This window comes from Protopterus annectens, chromosome 3.part0 (assembly GCF_019279795.1).
Source record: "Protopterus annectens isolate FY-2018-M chromosome 3.part0, PAN1.0, whole genome shotgun sequence".
Lineage (NCBI taxonomy): Eukaryota > Metazoa > Chordata > Ceratodontiformes > Protopteridae > Protopterus > Protopterus annectens.
In genome coordinates this window covers 1174153909-1174170831 of record NC_056731.1, presented here as the reverse complement: position 1 = coordinate 1174170831, position 16923 = coordinate 1174153909, and positions in this window count along the sequence as shown.

Sequence of the window (16923 nt, the reverse complement as noted above, 5' to 3'; positions counted from 1 at the left end):
AAAAATGAACCAATTAGATCATTATAAAGGGCAATTAACCAATCAAAGGTTTACCTGTAAACATAAGACAATTCACATCATCATCATATCTCTGGGCAAAGAAAGAAAATCGGATGCACTTCCATAAAAGGCACATTTCCTGCTTTCAGGCAGACTCTTGTTTTTCAGTACTTTCTCGTTGCTCAGAGTTCATTCAGAGTTCACAGTACACAGTACATTTTAACACATAGAAACTGTCACATACTCAATTCCCCCAAACACATGCTTTGGCTGTTTATATTTTACAATCCCCCATTTGATGCTGTGTAAGCATCACCATTTAACCTATCATACATTTGTCCCAAATCTAGCATAACCATGCTACTGGTCTTTTCATTATTAGAAAACATTGTCATTTCTTCATCTACATTCATAGCTGCAGGCATATAAAACTTAGGCACTTTCTTCACAGTTTTTGAAGCCATTAATTTCAAGATCAGTGCTTTGATTAGGAATAAGACAAGAAAAGCAACAATTGTTAATACTGCAATTAATAAGATCAACTTTAACAGTCTACCTCCCCAGCCTGAGAACATGTTGGTTAACCATGCCCATGTTGAACTATCGGCCTCTTTGGCCTTCGAGAGTTCGGAAATTCTTTGAATCAGTTCAAGATAGCTTTCAATTTCGTGCTGATTATCAGGAATAAACATACAGCACTCCTCCTGGATTAAAGCCAAGTTCCTCCTTTCACCGCTAGTGTGAAATCAAGAGCCATATGGTTTTGGGGTACTACAGCTCTCATAGCAGTCAGTTCATCAGTCACTAGTTCTAAGGCAGAAAATGTAGCATTGCTTAATATTTCAAGCAATTTAGATAGCTTTCTCAGTTCCCAAATTGATTTCACTGCTCCGTATGACGGAATTATACCAGCCCATGATATGACATCATCACCCAAGTCCATGTGGGACAGTCCTTTGGTGCTAGCAGGAGCTAAATCATGGTGATAGATCCATGAAGCATCAACTTGACCTATAGGGTTAGTAGGCTTCTTGACCTCTCGAACGTTCCGAATTTTTCTTTCAGGTAATGCAGATACATGTCGAATAGCTGGAACTAGGTAGCCCAGGAAGCAGCTGCCAGACCAGTTTCCTGGTAGCCATTTATATGCTTTTCTTCCGCACACAAAATAACAATTTTCTACTTTAATGGTGATGTTGATAAACTTGAAGTGATCCCCAGCATCCTGCAGTCCTTGGAATATTTTCCAATAAACAGTTTTTATTTTCTGGGAAAAGTTAGCTATATAAATAAACTCAGAGAAAACGAACAAACTGCAACAAAATGAAGGAAAAAAAAGGACCACACCGGATACTCAAAACAGCTCCAATAAGCACTTTTGTTTACTAAAATGAGCAAACTTCTTCAGACAATTTTGAGACACATAAGTACACTTAAATACAATACTTATCATGACATCATTTTCTTTAGAAAAACATAATTTCCTTTAGAAAAACATAATTTCCTTTGGAAAAACACAGTCTCATTTTAAAGTGCCAAATTCCTATAAAAAACAAACCATATATCAAAAAATAAATAATAAAAATCCTTACAAATACTTCCAAAAATTACATGTAACAATACGCTTGTATAATTTAATAAATATACAGTAAAAAGCGTTAAAAATATATAAACATAAATCTATCTAACTAACGCTTTTAATTTCAACATGCTTTTAATAGAAACATCATTTAAACCTGGCGGAACTAAGGCATTTAATTTAAACTGCCAAATCAGTTCCTTCTCCTCTAATTTCAAATCCATTGGTCCACTCCTAAAATTATCTGGAATTTTTTCAATAACTAAGAACTTGAATTCATGTTTGGGACACAAATTAATATGCCCTGCAAGTGCATTGTTCAAATTCTTTTTATCAATGGCATACAAGTGCTCATAAATTCTATTCTTGAGGGGTCTTTCAGTTTTGCCCACGTAAAAAAGGGGCAATTTTTACATGATCTCAAGTAAACCACCCCTCGGGTGTTACAATTGAATTTATCATCGATGTGATATTTTTTGCCATTTATTGTGAAAAAGGTTACCACATCTATATATTTGCACCAATGGCAGGCCTCACATTTAAACATCCCACAATGTGGGGGATGACATTTCAAAGTACTGTTTTCCAAAAGTATTTTTAAATTCCTGGCTGCAGCAGAATTCCTACTACCTCTCCAAAGGATAAAAATATCATCTAAATAATGGGTGTACCATGCAACTGTTTCTTGGAAAATATGATCCCTAAATAGGAATTGTTTTTCCCAGTCGGCCATCACTGTGTTGGTAAAGGTACCACCACATGGAGACCCCATGGCTACACCAGTTTTCTGTAAGTAAAATTCTCTGTTGAACAAAAAATAATTATTGCTCAAAACTAATTCCAACAAATAAATAATTAAATCTATTGAAGCACCATCCAAATGTTGTTCTAACAAAAAATCCCTGACCCATTCACAACCAAGCTCCTGAGGAATGGTAGTGTACAAATCACAGACATCAATTGTTAAAAAATTCAGGTTCCTAAAAATAGGTAAACCATGAGAGACTGGAACTGTTTTGAGTATCCGGTGTGGTCCTTTTTTTTCCTTCATTTTGTTGCAGTTTGTTCATTTTCTCTGAGTTTATTTGTTTGGTTCATGGAAGTTAGTTCCGCACCTGGATCACAAGTACTTTTTAATACCATGGATTCCACGCCTAATGTTATGGATTCTTCATCTAACAATGACGACGGTGCTCTAGACAAATTGACTGCCTTAATAGAACTACTGTCGCAATGTGTAGACTGTTTGGCCAGTCAGGTTGCGACTGTTTGGCCTCATGGATCCGGAAGTTCCTGTAACCCAGACTCTCATGGTTTACCTAATTCTTCTTTGCCTGGGACATCAGCGTTTGCCTTAGGATCGCAGAATCGAGGCAACCATTTTCCAAGGGCTTCTGGTTCTTCTTTTGTGCCCTGTTCAGGCTTTCAGACTTCAAATGCACCTTCCAGCAGGACGAACGAGCATTTGGGGAACAACGGAGATTTGGGCAGCACAGTAAGCACGCCATCTATTATTCCGACTCTGGAGGACTGGTTTAAAGATCCAGCTTGTTTTGTCAATGGATCCTTTCAGCCTGATAGTATTAGAAACTCTGAAATTGGCAAAAATAACCTAATTAATAATTTAAAGGTTTATGACACCAAACTGTTCAAATTTAAAAAGTTGCAAATTGAGATGCAGTATTTGTCTGAATGCATTAAGAGAAAACAAGTCCCAAAGGGACTTAGACAATGGCGGTTTCCTACTGGGTTAGTTTCAAACTCACCCTTTCTCAAGGAACTTTTAAGTTTGTTTGATCGACAAGGGGTTGAGTTTATGGAACTTTTAATAAAAGATTATTGCGCACAGATGGATAATTTGAAAAGTGAATTGGCATTATTGGACTCTAGTACCCGATCTGACAATGTTTTTTTGCGCTACAAATTAAATTTTTTATGTATTTTCACTAGTATTGATAACGCTTTGTTTAAAATTAAAGAAAATAAAATCAAGAAACTTAATAGGGACTCTCTGGCTTATGAGAAGGGTCTATCGTACCCTTTACCTCCTTCCAATGTTAATGTGAATGTGAACTTTGGTACTAATAAGGAACTAGGTGGTTCTGGTGATAACTTTATTGCTGTGGACGATAATAATCGGATGCAAATGAATGATAGTTTGTTAGATGAAGAGTCCCCTGTCAGGAGGAGTGAGAGGCTTGCTAACAAGCATATCACTAATAATGCAAACAATCAAAACAACACTAATACTAATGGTTCACATCAGAATCAGGGTTTTCAGGGACACAGGAAAACAAACACGGGGGGACAATTAAATTGTCCACAGCAACAACACCAGTGGAAGAAGAAACACAGAACAGGAGGAGAAGATAGTTTTTTCTACTTGTCACGTAGGACACACTAGTCCTATTAATACACAACAGAGACCAGTTCAGATTTTATTTAACAGTACACAAGACTTTAGAATTTTCAATTATTCAAGCTTTGTTCCTGCCCCTTTATTAATAGAGGTCTTAGCCAAAGGTTCAACTTTTGTCCCTTCAACTAGAAGTGACTTAGCAAGAACACTTATTGACAGTAAAACATATACTAGGAAACTGAATTTGAACGTGATATTTGGGAACAATTCCAGTATCACTAAAGAGTTCAGAATTGCAAGTATTTTCAACCCACCTTTACACCCTCCCATTTTATTATTCAAAAAAATATGTGAGAATGATTTTAGAACACTTTTGACTACTAGGGGAGCCCTTAATGAAAGATTGTGTAATTTAACCCAACCCGAGAAGGATGCTTTGAATGATTTAAGATTTGCTGACATCCATATCATTAAACCAGATAAGGGGGGTGGGTTGGTGTTTATGGACAACGAAGATTATAATTACAACATGAGTTCTCTGTTGACCAATAGGGCTTATGTAAAGGTTTCCCTCAATGAAATGAATGGAGCATATCAAAAAATTAAAGGCTTCATTAATGATTTGTTTATTAAGGTGCGCATTGATGTTGATTTGTTGAACTTTCTCTTAATCCCCTACCAAATCACCCCTACCTTACTTGGCTTACCTAAAATCCACAAAAATTTGGAAAAACATCCCTTCCGGCAGTCTATAACCTATGGAGGTGCTAAATTTGCGGATGTCAAACTAAAAGAAGCTTTAAGAAATGAAACCCAGATATGCAAGGATTCGTGGGCATTTTTAGGTACCATGAATAGTTTTTCTTTTTCTAGGAACCTGAATTTTTTAACAATTGATGTCCATGATTTGTACACTACCATTCCTCAGGAGCTTGGTTGTGAATGGGTCAGGGATTTTTTGTTAGAACAACATTTGGATGGTGCTTCAATAGATTTAATTATTTATTTGTTGGAATTAGTTTTGAGCAATAATTATTTTTTGTTCAACAGAGAATTTTACTTACAGAAAACTGGTGTAGCCATGGGGTCTCCATGTGGTGGTACCTTTGCCAACACAGTGATGGCCCACTGGGAAAAACAATTCCTATTTAGGGATCATATTTTCCAAGAAAATTTTGCATGGTACACCCGTTATTTAGATGATATTTTTATCCTTTGGAGAGGTATTAGGAATTCTGCTGCAGCATTTGTTGAACATATTTCTAAATACATGAATTTCCTTGAATTTACCTGGGAATTCAATACTGAACTAATTTTCTTCCTTGATGTTGAATTGATTAAATGTCCTTCATTGGACAGGGTTATTTCTAAACTTTTTAGAAAATCAACATACTCAAATGCATTCCTTCATTTTTCCAGTTGCCACCCTTTCCACCAGAAAAGCAGAGTTGTTAAGGGTCAACTGGTACAGGCTGCAAGAATGGTGATCTTAGAGAATGATTTTTTAGATGAATGCAGGTTATTGAAGGAAATGTTTAGTAAACGTGGCTACCCCATCAATTTAGTGGATGACCTCATAGATGAAGTCTCCTCTAAAAGAATTTGTGGTATTTTTAAACCATTATTGAGTGTCAAGGATAGTAATATCTTCACTAATTTGGGCTCTTGTAGTCCGGATAATTCGTTGGACAACTTGAATGTTACTTGTAATACATCAGAAATTGACTGGGACCGTAGGGATCTTGTCCCCAAACAACCATCTGGGTCCTCAGATGTTGATTTAGCAAGGTTGAGCTTTATAACTACATTTTCTATAGATGCTCCCTTTTTGAGATCAATTATTTTCAAAAATTGGTCCTTCTTATTAGATGATAATTTGACTAGACAAGATGTAGGAGAGGCTCCCTTTGTAGTATTTAGGAAAGGCAGGAATTTAAAAACACTTTTGGAAAATAGTACTTTGAAATGTCATCCCCCACATTGTGGGATGTTTAAATGTGAGGCCTGCTGTTGGTGCAAATATATAGATGTGGTAACCTTTTTCACAATAAATTGCAAAAAATATCACATCAATGATAAATTCAATTGTAACACCAGAGGGGTGGTTTACTTGAGCTCATGTAAAAATTGCCCCATTTTTTACATGGGCAAAAATGAAAGACCCCTCAAGAATAGAATTTATGAGCACTTGCATGCCATTGACAAAAATAATTTGAACAATGCACTTGCAAGGCATATTAATTTGTGTCCCAAACATGAATTCTAGTTCTTAGTTATTGAAAAAATTCCGGATAATTTTAGGGGTGGACCAATGGATTTGAAATTAGAGGAGAAGGAAGTGATTTGGCAGTTGAAATTAAATGCCTTAGTTCCACCAGGTTTAAATGACTTTGTTTCTATTAAGAGCATCTTGAAATTAAAAGCGTTAGTTAGATAGATTTATGTTTATATATTTTTAATGCTTTTTACTGTATATTTATTAAATTATACAAATGTATTGTTACATGTAATTTTTGGAAGTATTTGTAAGGATTTTTATTATTTATTTTTTGATATATGGTTTGTTTTTTATAGGAGTTTGGCACTTTAAAATGAGACTGTTTTTCCAAAGGAAATGATGTTTTTCTAAAGGAAATTATGTCATGATAAGTATTGTATTTGTGTGTCTCAAAATTGTCTGAAGAAGTTTTCTCATTTTAGTAAACGAAAGCGCTTATTGGAACTGTTTTGAGTATGGTGTGGTCCTTTTTTCCCCTTCATTTTGTTGCAAAAAGTTAGCTATATAATTTTTAACAAATCTTTTTATAGGTGAGAAATCTGTCACACAACCTGAATTGCCTGCATTGCAGTTATGTACCACTGTTTTGTTACAATGGCTCCACCCGACTCTAGTTTTACTGTTTTTGAAAACACACAGTTTCGTTTTGGCGGAGGGACAGCTGTAATGCTATCTTGTCCTTTGAAATAACATCTGATGTATCGTAGATCAAATTCATCCAGGTTTCATTAATGCCTAAAGGGACTACATTTAGCATCAATCCCCCATGAACAGTAGGAATAGCAGTGCAAATCCAGCAGTCTGAGATATTGAGGGATGATGCATAAGTGTATTTAATGGCTTAGTAGATGTTGAAAGGTGGATGGCATGCAGCTCGTTTGGCATGAGGCATAGTTGGAGTAGGAAATAGAAATGGCCACAGTAAAAATATCAAAACGACAAGAATAACCACCAAAATAGTTGTGCAGTACTTTTGTGGAAATGGTGGTTGCACCCGTATTGTGTCGGGAGGGTGAGGTTGTTTAAATGGATAACCGTCAGGCATTGTCAGGTGCTGGTACAGTATGACTTCAAGTATGAGTAGCAATAGGTGGAGAATCAGGAGTAGCAAAAGGTAAAGGTTGTTGACCTTCCGATGGGATGACCTTCTTGACATGCGATATGTAAATCCAGGTGGGTGAGCCTTGTAGTCAAACCGCTGATGATGTCGTCAGTAGAATCAGGAAGGGCCCCTTCCAGCGTGGTTGAAGTGCTGTTTTTCGAGAGACTGATGACGTATTCCCAATCTCATGGTTGTAGTGCCGAGGACAGGAAAGGATCAGGGATATGTTGAGCTGCTGCTACCTGGCGATGATGAAACTGTAAAAAAGAAACAAGAGAAGTGCAATACATAAGAATATCATAATCAAATGCATCATACTCAGAAAAGGGTGGTGGTGGAGTCATGGGCATACTTATAGGGCGGCCCATGAGGATTTCATGAGAAGAAAGACCTTTAGTAGGATGTACTGGCTTCTAACCACCCAGAAAAAAACATCAACAACAGTTAGAACATATCTGAAAAGAGCACAAGGCAGAAGTTCAATAAAATCCCATTGCAAAGCGCAAAATGGTCCCAATGGTTTTGGCAGTGGTTGTGCAGGAGCCATAGTGCCTTTTGAAATGTTATACTATAAACAAATGGAGCACATGCTCAAAAAATGCTATACAGAAGCAGAAAGTCCTGGGGCAAACCAATCCTTTTGGATTTGTTTTATTAACGCTTGTACCCCAACATGAGCTGGCACATGATACACTTTAATAAGAGAATTTAACATGGACATTGGGCAGACCAGTCTGCCATCTGGATGTTGCCAAATGAAATCAGAGCATTTAAATCAACCTTAAGCCAGCCATGTTCTCCTTTCTGATTCTGGAGCTTCATCCTGTAAAGCTTTTAACACTGTGGTATCAAAAGTAACCATTGGTTGCAAAGACTGCAAAAAATGTCCCTGAACAGTTTGCGAGAGAGCAGCCTGTTTAGCAGCCCAGTCAGCTAAATTATTGCCCTTAGTTTCAAAAGAGTCATTAGATTGATGGGCTGCACATTTAACAACAGCAAGTTCAGATGGTAGCAATAAGTCGTGTAGCAAGTTATTGATATAAAAATGGTTTTTAACGGGTGCCCCGGAGGAAGTTAAAAACCCTCATTCCTTCCATAGTATACCAAAATCATGAACAACACCATGGGCATAACGGGAGTCAGTATATATAGTAACAGACTTGTCCTTAGCTATTTTGCATGCATTCGATAATGCCACTAGTTCCACAGCCTGAGCGGAAGTGCCGGGAGGAAATCGTGCTGATCTTAAAACTTCAGTCGGAGTACAGACTGACCAAGCTGCTTGGAATTCTCTGGAGTTTGTTCGTAAGCAGGATCCATCAACAAAAAGAACCAAATCATGATTTTGCATAGGAGTGTCATACAAGTGTAACCTAGGAGAAAGAACAGAGTTAACTACAAGCACACAACCATGTGGTTCGCCCTCATCTGATGTTGGTATTAAAGATGCAGGGTTCAGTGGTGGGCAGCGTATGACTTGCAGGGCGGGGTTATTTATTAAACTTAATTCATACTTAGTAAGATGTGCATGTGTTTTTGTTTTCAAAAGTAACACCTGAACTGCATGTGGGACAGCTAGTATAGTATCATGTCCCAGGGTTAGTGGAGCCGCCATGTCAACCAAGACAGCAGCAGCTGCCACAGCCCGTAAGCAAGCTGGGCAACCAGAGGCAACCGGATCTAGCTGAGTGCTGTAGTAAGCAATAGGCCAGTAGCCCCCAGTGCGTTGCTGGGCTAGGAGACCCAAGGCTGTCTTGTTTTGCTCACAGCAAAAGAAAACAAAAGGTTTGGAATAATCTAGCAACCCTAAGGCAGGAGGATTTACCAAAGCTGTCTTGATAGCCTGAAAAGCCTCATTGTGTTGTGATGTCCAAGGTAAATGTTCCGTAATATCCTTTTTTAGGAGTTGTAACAGGGGGCCGAAATTTCTGAAAAATTAGGCACCCACTGTCTTCAGTATCCTGCTAGGCCAAGGAATCCTCGCAGCTGCCTCTGGGTTACAGGGCATGGAGCACTTTGAATAGAAGTTATGCGATTTGGGAGTATTTGATGAGAGCCCATTACAAAAATATGTCCCAAATACTGTACCTTTTCTTGACAGAATTGTAATTTTGATCTATTTACTTTAAACCCTTGTGTAGCTAAAAAGTTTAAAACTAGAAGGGAATCTTCCCTACATGAGTTACTGTCTGGTGAAGCTATAAGAATATTGTCCACATACTGGACTAGAACTGAACGTGATGGTAGTTTCAGATCCTGTAACTGTCTATGCACCTCTCTAGAAAATAAGGTTGGGGATTCTACATATCCCTGAGGCAATCCAGTCCAAGTATACTGCTGACCTTTGTAGGTAAATGCAAACAAATACTGACTATCGGGATGTACTGGAATAGAGAAAAAAGCTGATGAAATATCTATTGCTGTAAAACATTTTGCAGTAGGTGGGATACAGCTCAAAATAGTAGCTGGGTTTGGTACAATTGGGAAAACAGGCAAAACAGCTTTGTTAACGTCCCGCAAGTCCTGCACAAATCTGTAAGCTTGTTTGCTAGGCTTTTTTTCACTGGTAATATTGGGGTGTTACATAGGCTTGTGGTGGGTACTATGATCCCTTGCTGTTCCAATGCAGAAATAACAGGGGCAATACCAGATATAGCCTTAGCTGTCAAAGAGTACTGTGGTACTCGTGGTAACTTTGCTCCTGGTTTTAGGGTTATTTTTACAGGAGTAGCTGAGGTCATAAACCCTACATCATTGTCATGAGTAGTCCACAGGTGAGAGGGTAGGGAATGTAAATACTTGTTTCTGTCAGAATTTGGCTGGATACACATCTGTAAAATGACGGAGTCATCTAAAGCTGCCAGGGTACTATCCTGTTTGTCTGAAGGTACTTGGAGATAAACTCCATCAGCTGTGCAAAAAATGGTGGCCCCCATTTTACAAAGCAAGTTTCTTTTTAATAGATTTAAAGGTGCTGAGGGTCCTACTAAGAATGCATGGTTATCCTGCAGAGGTCCCAAAGTTACTGGGACTGGAATAGTTTCGGAATACTCAATAGGTATTGACCAAGGATGTCCAGTAGAACTCGTACACAGGAGAAATAAAAATAAAAACTGTTTATTTCAACAAGAGTTACAAGAGTTTAGCGCTTTCAACTAGTTAACCTAGTCTTCATCAGAACCATAGAACAGTGTATTGAACTGATTTAAATAGTAGAAATAGTTCAAAAAGGCGCCAAAACCTTTTAAAGGTATAATGCACAAATGTTTACAAAAACATAAAAAATAATATAATTAAACTCACTAATCCATACTATCAACACATACCTCCTAGATATATATATCTCAAACTCAGTCATTCTGATACATATAAATCTTATAAAACATAAAAAATATGTATATATAAAAAATATATAAATATATGTATTTATTATTACGTTGAATTGTATAATAATAATAAATTCTAGTTGTAATTACTAATTGGCCCATGTGTAATAAAATGGTTAAGAACTAAACACACCTCATACTATGTTGTATATAAAATGTACCTGCAATTTTATTGAGACAATATTAAAAATGGTTTTATACTGATAGACTCGTTAAGTCCAGGTGCCCTAGTGGCATCCAGCAAAATCTGCCACTTGCTCTCTAATGCTGATAACTGTGCTTTCCAGTTACCGCCAAAAACCGAGTTATGTAAATGGTCTATAATGGCAAAGCGGAAAGTGTGTTCTTCGCCAAATTCATGCATATGCCTGAATAGGGCGTTCTTACTATCTTGTTTCTGAATACGATAGTAATGCTCATAACGTATACGTATTTATGAGCATTACTATCGTATTCAGAAACAAGATAGTAAGAACGCCCTATTCAGGCATATGCATGAATTTGGCGAAGAACACACTTTCCGCTTTGCCATTATAGACCATTTACAAAACTCGGTTTTTGGCGGTAACTGAAAAGCACAGTTATCAGCATTAGAGAGCAAGTGGCAGATTTTGCTGGATGCCACTAGGGCACCTGGACTTAACGAGTCTATCAGTATAAAACCATTTTTAATATTGTCTCAATAAAATTGCAGGTACATTTTATATACAACATAGTATGAGGTGTGTTTAGTTCTTAACCATTTTATTACACCTGGACCAATTAGTAATTACAACTAGAATTTATTATTATTATACAATTCAACGTAATAATAAATACATATATTTATATATTTTTTATATATACATATTTTTTATGTTTTTATAAGATTTATACGTATCAGAATGACTGAGTTTGAGATATATATATCTAGGAGGTATGTGTTGATAGTATGGATTAGTGAGTTTAATTATATTATTTTTTATGTTTTTGTAAACATTTGTGCATTATACCTTTAAAAGGTTTTGGCGCCTTTTTGAACTATTTCTACTATTTAAATCAGTTCAATACACTGTTCTATGGTTCTGATGAAGACTAGGTTAACTAGTTGAAAGCGCTAAACTCTTGTAACTCTTGTTGAAATAAACAGTTTTTATTTTTATTTCTCCTGTGTACGAGTTCTACTGGACATCCTTGGTCAATTCATCTTACAAGTTGCTGTTCGTTTTGATTCACTACTCAATAGGTATACCAGAGACACCACCCTCTAGTTTTTTTGTTGGAGAGGGGAATATTTATGGCTGCTTTGCAAGCTAGCATGGATTTAGTTGCTCTGGTATCAATTAAAAATGGATAGGGTTTATTTTTAACCAGTAACATAACATGTGGTCCATCCTTATCCACAGGAATAAAAGGACACAATTGCTGTTGTTTCTGTTCAGGGAACCTTCATTGTGGTTGCTGTAGATTGGACAGCATCCAGTTAGAATTCCACTGATGCATATGGTGCAGGTTGCTCAGCCAAATATGGACACTCATTTTTTCAATGGCCTGCTTGGCCACAGTTGAAACACTCTGTCTGATTACTAGAATTTTGGGGTGGAGCCGACTGTGTTTCCTGCCAGTTTTGTCTATTCTGATTTCCTGCTCCTTGGCGTCCACCCCTCCCTCTCCCTCGCCCTCTACCCTGCTGACCAAAAGCACTACACATTTGGATTTGTGCTTTTACTAATTTCTCCTGTAAATCCTTTTTTTCTTTGGCTAAATGGTCAGATAGGTATTGTACCTGCTGGATTAACTCATGTAGGCCCAAACTGGGCCAGTTTAAACATACTTCCTTTAACTTGTCCCTCACCTGAGGGCGTAACCCATCTACAAAGGCAGCTGACAGCCCGCTTTGTGCTGGTCCTTTGGTGGGCTCTGGGTACCCGGAATAGGCCTCAAAAGTTTCAGTGAGTCAATTTAAATATTCGTCTATAGGCTCATCCTCTTTTTGTATAACGGAGTTAATTTTTGACCAATTGGGGGTAGGTGGCACTATTACAGTGAAAGCAGCAACTATACATTGCCTAACCACTTCAAATCCATTTTCCCCTTGTGTATTGTGCTTCAGTATTGGGGTAGGAACATTAGCATGATTCCAGATATGTTTCATCAGATCAGCTGGGACAGCGTATTGGAGGACAGCTCTAACCTCTTTTATGGTAGGATTTTGCAAACAGATATGTCCTGCCAATATGTGTTGAAACTTCACTGGGTTATTATGAATAGGCGGAAGTGATTTAGTGATCGCTTGAAAATCAACTGCTGACCACACCCTAGGTACCACCACAGTAACCAGTAGTCCCGCATCTCTAGCATGTGCTGGGTTTGGGACTTTTCTCAATGGGAATACTCCTTTTTTATCTGATGGGCTAGTGCCGATTCAGAGTCAGAATCTGGATTAGATTTGTCCGGACCACTGTAGCTGTCATTGTCTTTAATCACAATTGGACATTGTTTGTAATATTTACACTTGTGTAAATATACGGCTTTTTTATTGTGATATTTTTTCGGCAGGCTAAACCTAGGGTCAAAAAGCATTTGTGCTTTTCTTTTTTGCTGCTTTTTTGTTTTCGAATGGGTTAGTCTAGGTGACGGTTTACCTATATCTGTTTGGTCAGGTTGTTTTATAAGCGGTCTGCTAGGCTGACCTCCCATTGCCTGATTTCCACTTCCAGAGTCGGGTGCAGTCTGCTCTTCTCCCCACCGGCCTTCGCCCTCTGTTTTGGAGCTCACTGCTCAATCTTGAACCTGTGAAGGCTGATATAGTGGTGGAGGAGCCATAGGGGGTGGGGGAACCAGGGGTTATCATCCTCAGATGATTCAGTTATTTGTAATTTACTTAATTCTTGTACAGGATATAATCCCTTAAAGGGCGGTTCCTTTAAGCGTTTACCGTTTGCTACATCTAGATTACTCGCAGTATGTCACAGTTCCTTTATCTGCTCTTTTAGTTTCTTTTGATTTTCCTTAAGACTACTGATGGCCGAGTCCTTCTCCCTTTCTTTAGCTTTACACATCCAATAATTAAAAGCTGCCCAGCACAACCCTGGTATTTTTCCTTTCTTTTTTAATTTCTTTCGCAAGTTAGTCAAAATATCTTTATTAAAACTACCATTTTCGGGAAAAGCAAGGTCACTGTCATTTTTAGTAAGGGCGATCCACTGATTTAAAAACATGCAACTGTCCCAGGACACACGATAAAACATATAACCAGCTGGTGTACCTCTTTCTGGCTCAGTTATTTTTTCTGCACTCTCTCCCATTTTTACTCAATAAGCTATACTTGTTTAACACAGGTTTAGCTAAGGCGTTATATAAACGACTTGTTACCCCACTATCATTCCTCCTTTTATACGTATGTCACCAGTATTTTTGTATTAATCCACACTCATACTGCACATTTAATAGCAGAAGAGAACTGCATGCCACTTATCTCAAAACAACTGAATGAGACAAATCATATAATTTCTTGCATAAAAAATAAAAACAAAATTTCAAATCTTTAAGGCAGGCAAATACAGAGAGATGAAAGAAACACTGCGGAAACAGAAAAGTCTGTTATGGGCCCTTTCACTAGCAGTATTTCATCCACTTCATGACTGCTGCAGCTTGTTCTCAATTCAGATCCAAGTCACGGCACCAATTGTTACGTTACACAATACTTTGAAAATGAAGACAAATAATTCTTTCTCTCTTTCAGTGGTTTTTATTATCTACAGTACACACGTGTTGGAGCCTCATGGAAAGCACCAGGGAGATTCCCAGAACAAAGGAATAAACAAGCTTATATACTGGTGATATTGCTGACAGTAGAAAAATATAAAAATGAACCAATTAGATCATTATAAAGGGCAATTAAGCAATCAAAGGTTTACCCGTAAACATAAGACAATTCACATCATCATATCTCTGGGCAAAGAAAGAAAATCGGATGCACTTCTATAAAAGGCACATTTCCTGCTTTCAGGCAGACTCTTGTTTTTCAGTACTTTCTCGTTGCTCAGAGTTCATTCAAATTTCACAGTACACAGTACATTTTAACACATAGAAACTGTCACATACTCAATTCCCCCAAACACATGCTTTAGCTGTTCATATTTTACAGGTTATATCTTATATTTATGTTCAGTTATGTGCTTTTAAGTTAATTGACAGTTTAATTGATTGATTGCTCAACTTGATGGTAAATAACCTGCACATTTGATGTAAGTTTTGTCTGATGAATTAGCCTTGAGTTACGAAAGCGCTCACTTTGGATTAAATTTATATATGCTTTTAGCAGCCATGATCTGGAGCCTCCTTTGTTTTTTTCTGCATTAATTAAAGCATCATTATTCAATCAATTAAGACAGAGCAGAGAATATATTCTTCAGTATGTCAGGTGTCATGCTTTCAAGACTGGTTTCAAAGACACTCTTTCATTAAGCCCAGGAAATTTATCACTATTCAGTCGTTTTATCCACTCCTGTTCTTTTACCTCATTTAGGTTCTTAAAATCTACCCCTCTCAAATTAGTAATTAAAACTTCTAACAGTAAAACTTAAAATTATGTTTCTGCCCCTTATCAAGAACATGCTGGGCGAGGGCATTAATTGTTTTTTACATTCTTAATATCATTGACATGCTCTAACACTCTATCCTTTAAGCATCTATTAGTCTTTCCTACATAATAGGCATAACATACCACAAAATATGCAAAATAAATCAAGTCCTTAGTGTGACAATCAGCATAAAGGGAAGTTTCAATAACAAATTTCTGTAGTGGATGTGTAAACCTATTGCCTATATGTATATATTTGCATGCCTTACATTTCCTGCAACAAAACTTCCCTTCATGGTCTGATGGAGGGATGTATAAGTCCTTCATATTCTTGTAACATAACTGTCTCTTCAGCGATGGTCTATTCCTAAAGGTGAAACTAGGTTTCTTACTCACTATTCTCCCTATTTTCTCATCAGACTTTAAAATTGCCCAGTTCTTGATAATTTCACAGGGTTTACCTTCATAACAATGAAACACAGTGGTGCGATTGCTCATATGAGCAAATCGTAACCATGAAACTTAAAACAGCGACCGTTGTACATGTCCGAAAATCAACAAATCGAAAATCCGATTTGCTGATTTTCGAACATTAATGTCAAAAAAATAATTAGATAAAGTGTAATGCAGGGGGGCAAGTCCCAGTGCACCCCCCCACACCCCCTACTTTATTATTCTAAATCTGAGATCGCACTACAGTGGGGAAAGAAACCATTTCCCGATCCCTACTATAGTGCAATCTGCCCGAGAATGTCAAATGTGCAATGAGCGAATCTCGCTGTGCATTCAATCATTGCACATTTGGACCTTTTTCTGTTCGTCATTTTCAAACTTTGCGAACTGCCTTTCAGAAAATTGCTGTTCAGCCTTATGCAATATGCACATGTAAAGATAAAGCTTTCACAGACCACATTAATATTACTAGAATATGTTAGTGCCAATCTCATTTCATTCCTACATCCCTGTCTATTAACCTGATTGCATCTACGTGGACATCCCACATTTGTGTAAGTATACCAACAAAGCAACATTAACTGATGTAGAAAACTGGAAATAGCCAATAATGGTATGCATAATATTTATCTCTTTTTCTCTCCTTATTTGTTTTTCAACTGCTCAGAAAATTTCAGGGAGAAGGGAAGCCCATGTAGAACACTTAGAAAGACTGAGAGAAACAAAAGGCATGTATGCAGTACAAATTAGTTATTTTATTAAAATTATTGCTCTTCCATACATTACTAGCAAATTAAGCAAGCATATCTAAACTATAAAAGCAAAATGCATGCTTTATTCTGTAAATATATATATTTTATTGTACTAAATTATTGTATGTGACATATAATAGATCTAATTATATTTTATTTTTTTCCTTACCCTCCATCTCTCTTTTTTATTTTTATATGTGTGATTACACCATTGTGATGTCATTATTTTCTGACAACCAACAAAATGATTTGCAGCACAGGGAGATAGGCCAACCACTGTGTGTCTCAGCCTGTCACCCCTCCAACAGCTGCCACTCAAATACCCAGCACACCTGGGATGCAACCTTTCAGTACTACCTCTGCAGCCCTTGCACTGCCTGGGCTCTCAACATCTGGTAGTATTACCAGCAGGTGCAGTGGTAACCTCTGTGAGTATTGGTGGAAGGGTGG